Raw genomic sequence first — 4,386 nt, forward strand, 5'->3', positions numbered from 1 at the left:
GCCTAGTGAATGTGATAGTTGAGCTGCAAGCTGCTAAGTTGGAATTGTGTTCACTAGGTGCCTGAGAGCAGGAACTATTTGATTTGGGGCATCTATATGGTCTCTGTTTTGTTTGTTCAAATTCATAACATGATTTATAAATGGTTGTCAAATGGGATGCTAAGTTTTAACTGTCAGGTCACATTGCTCATGTTAGCCTAGTGAATGTGATAGTTGAGCTGCAAGCTGCTAAGTTGTCATTGTGTTCACTAGGTGCCTGAGAGCAAGATGGAACTATTTGATTTGGGGCATCTATATGGTGTCTGTTTTGTTTGTTCAAATTTATAACATGATTTATCAAATTTGTAACAATGTGTTCACTAGGTGCCTAGAGCAAGATGGAACTATTTGATTTGAGGCATCTAGATGGTGTCTGTTTTGTTTGTTTAAATTTATAACATGATTTATAAATGGTTGTCAAATGGGTTGCTAAGTTTGTTCTGTGTTTGGTTGGATTTTTGCTTGCCCTGGTGACCGTTCTCTATGTATGTTCTTCTGTTATTCTCGAGTAGAAGATTGCTCATTGCTCAGCACTGCTCCCCTTGGGTTCTAGGCCTCAGCACTGCTGCCCTTGGGCGGGTTGTGGTGACCCCGTTCGGATGTTGGAGGGGCAGATTCGCCCCCAAGGTTGTCTGCCCCCACCCTGTCCCCCATGGTGAAAAACAACCGAAAAGAAATCCAAAACTATCGAAAAACAACAACAGATCTAGAGATCCATATCTAAAATTTACAAATCTATCATCCAACAAGAAATCTAGGAAATTAAAAGTTAAACAGTCAAACCCAGCGACACGACAAAAAGGATTAAAATCACGACCACGGACCATAGTAGGACCACAGCCCATAGCAGAACAACGGCGTGGCCGTGGGTTTTGAGCAAAAGGAACTATGACCGCGAATGGCCATGGGTTCCATGGCCACATTTCAAGAGTGAGCAAAAAGTTTGAAAATAGGAAAAGATGAGGATAGGAAAAGGAGAGGAGAGAGAGGCAGAGGGAGAGAGAGATAGGAGAATGAATTTGGGTTTTTACTTTTTGATTTGTATACTAATTCGTAAGTATAAAACAACATTGTTTTGGGGACGAGGTAAGCCCCGGGCCAGCCTAGGCCCTGCCCGGTCTGCTGACGGTGGCCCCTGCCTCAGCCAGACGGGATAGGCGGGGAACCACCCCTATGCATGGTTATCTTTCAATTGCTCATTGTTTGGCCAGTCTTCATAATCATTCTTGATGCTTTCTATTGTTCTAAAGCATAGCTCATTTCAAATTTACAATTACCGAAGCACTTCCACAGGCATTCCCATCTTGAAATAGTTTCCTATATTTTTTTTATGAGAATTATTGCAACCACAAAACATATATATTTTATAAATGTAAATTGATAAACTGACGTAATTTCATGTGATATTTAGGTATACTTTATAATAAAATTAATTTTGCATTCTAAAGTAGCACATTAGTTTGTAAGTTTATTTTTGTGAAATTTTTGTGTCTAAAGGATTTCTTTTTCTTTAATACTATTATGATTTGAGCAATGCAATTTTTTACCATCGATTTTGTCATTAATTAATTAAATCGCTTTAAGGCCTCATTTTTATAATGAAACCCTCTCATCTCAATATCCAAATACCACAAACACAAATATTTTCAATTTCAAATTTTTATTTAACCATTATTTAATTATTATAATTTTATCCAAATTTCCAAATAAAATATAAAAAGCAATTTAACTTTTTCAAATTTTAAAATAAAAATAATATTATAACAATAGTTTTAACTTTATAATATTTTTATTCAACTTTTTTTTTTTTCCTCTCATTTTCCAAAACTCCATAAAACATTTTAACTCAAATAATTTCTAACTCATATCATCTCAACTCAAATATCTCATTATTATTCATAAACTATCTCAACTCACTACCCAAATAAGCTTTGAAAAATTAACTAACCCAACAAAAAAACCTAAAATTGAATTGAACTGGATCAAAATTGAAAAAATAGAAAGTTCCGGTTTCTTGGATGAATCGGTTTGTATTGGTTATCAAAATTCCAATCCGACTTAGACTTGTTCGATTTCAAAATATGTGCAAAATTGAACCGAACAAAATCCATTACACCCCTAGAAAAATTAAATAAATAAGTCCACCTCTGCAATTTGGTGAATTTTTGTGCACTATCACGTAGGGGTGTAAACAGTCCGGTCTGGAGTCATGGACCGAAAATTTTTGTCCACCCTTATTCCGGACCGGACTGGACCGTTAACTATTAGTCCTGTCGGTCTAATTGGTCCAATTTGATTCATATGAGCTAGGAAGTTTTGAACCATTCAGTCTGGTCAGTTTTTTTGATTCGGACCGAAAACTTTTCATCCCTTCTGTCACTTGCGTTGAGCTTCCCTACTCTGCAATGGAAAGGAGAAGTCCGCATGCAACAGTTGAAAGATCTATCCCTTTGGGCAAGTGAGAAGATCACTCCTGATTAAATGGGGCTGTGACTATGAATACAATGGGCAGGTCTGCACTTTCACGTCTTAAGGAGGGCCATCTCCCTCCACTTCTACGAGCAAAGCAGATTTCGGCAGTAATCATTACAAAAATATTCTTTTAATTTATTACTAGTTTCTTCTGCCATTTTCCTTATTTACCCTTAAAATCATTTCATAAAGCACTTTATAAACATTAAATTGCACACAAAGAAAACAACACCGGGTGATCCTATTGAAGAATTTATACCATGCCCAAGTCAGATTTCTTAAACGTTTTCTTATTAGAACTCACAAAGATCAATTTTCACATTTTTCACTATTGGAGTTGTCTCAATTGATTGTGAAAAGGGACGGGTAGTCAGTTTATAAGTGTGAGAGAAAACCTCATCTTATGAGCTAACTTTTAGAGTTGAGAGAAGCTCATGACACCCAACACTAATATCAAAGCTCAAGTTTACCAACAGTTTCAGATCAAATAGTTTGCAGGAAAAATGGGTTGTCGCTGCTCCGACCCAAGATCCGATATATGAAGAAGAGATTGTTGGGATTGTCCTACATCGATTGTGGAATGAGCTGGTGTTCAGTTTATAAGTGTGAGAGAAAAATTTCGATGAGCTTCTTGCCAACCGAACATTAACTTCAAAGCTACTCTAATTTCCCCCACCCAGTCTCGATGGTATGCTGGTTATTGTTGTTGGCTTTGATTGACCACTTTTCCATGGCTCTTGTAATTCTGGATGACTGTTGGTTGAGTTCTTTGTGTAATAGGTAGAATACTTCCGAGTAGTGGTTGGATATATCTTCGCGTTGGCTTTCAAGTTAAGTTCGCTATGTATAGCTGACACGTGTTTGATTTATTTCTTTAGCTTTATAGAGGGCCTGTCCCAATATAAATGCACTTGGAAATAAAAAAAAAAAATGATAAACACACAACACTTTATATAACAATATTTAAAATGAGGAATATTTTTATAAAATATTTTATAAAACTAACATCATTTTACAAAAATACTCTTATTTTTATAATGTGTTGTAAAAAGTGTTGTATAAAGTATTATATGTTTATCACTTAGAAATGTGATAAATGATTTTTTTACTGTTCAAAAAGGAGATTTTATTTTTCTTTTAAAGTTAAGAAGATACCCTAATCATAACATTAACTTTGGTATGATCACTCATGCTTTCTTTAAATAATAAAAAACTCTACTTGCAACCGGTTGGGAGAAATTCCACGTAACCGATTGCATAATAAATTTTACTTTTTGTACTTCTCTCATTTCATTGCCCCTCTCTCTCTCTCTCTCTCTCTCTCTCTCTCTCTCTATTTCTTTACCATTGCCAGCCTCAAGTCATGGCAGCTTGAGAACTAAAACCGTCCGTCTTAAGATCTAGAGGCAAAGACGGCAGGAGTAAGAAATGGAAAGCAGAAAAGTACGAGTCCTTACATAAGCAACATCCACTTAAGGTTTTAAGTGGGACATCTTATTGTCTGGATCTATGATTTGCTGAAGAATTAAAACCCAAATCAATAAATCTCAAAAGAACTTCTAGATCAAAATCAACTTTAGTTTGTAAAAATCCTTTTTTACACATGGAGATGGAGCGAAATAATAAAGTTACCTCCTCTTTGTATTGGATTTGAGTGTAAATTTTAGTTCTTTAGGCTAAACTTCACTGGCATTTGTGATCCAGATGAGATTTATAACACCCTGCATTTTAGTGAATTTTTATTGAAGGATTATTTTTAATAATTTAAAAATTTATTCTTTTGTTTTAAATTTATCGGATATTTTTAGATGGTTTATTTTATTATCTTTAAATTGTGAAAATTAATTTGAGATGTTTTCTTAATATTTATTATTG

Source organism: Juglans microcarpa x Juglans regia, chromosome 5S (genome assembly GCF_004785595.1).
Source record: "Juglans microcarpa x Juglans regia isolate MS1-56 chromosome 5S, Jm3101_v1.0, whole genome shotgun sequence".
Lineage (NCBI taxonomy): Eukaryota > Viridiplantae > Streptophyta > Magnoliopsida > Fagales > Juglandaceae > Juglans > Juglans microcarpa x Juglans regia.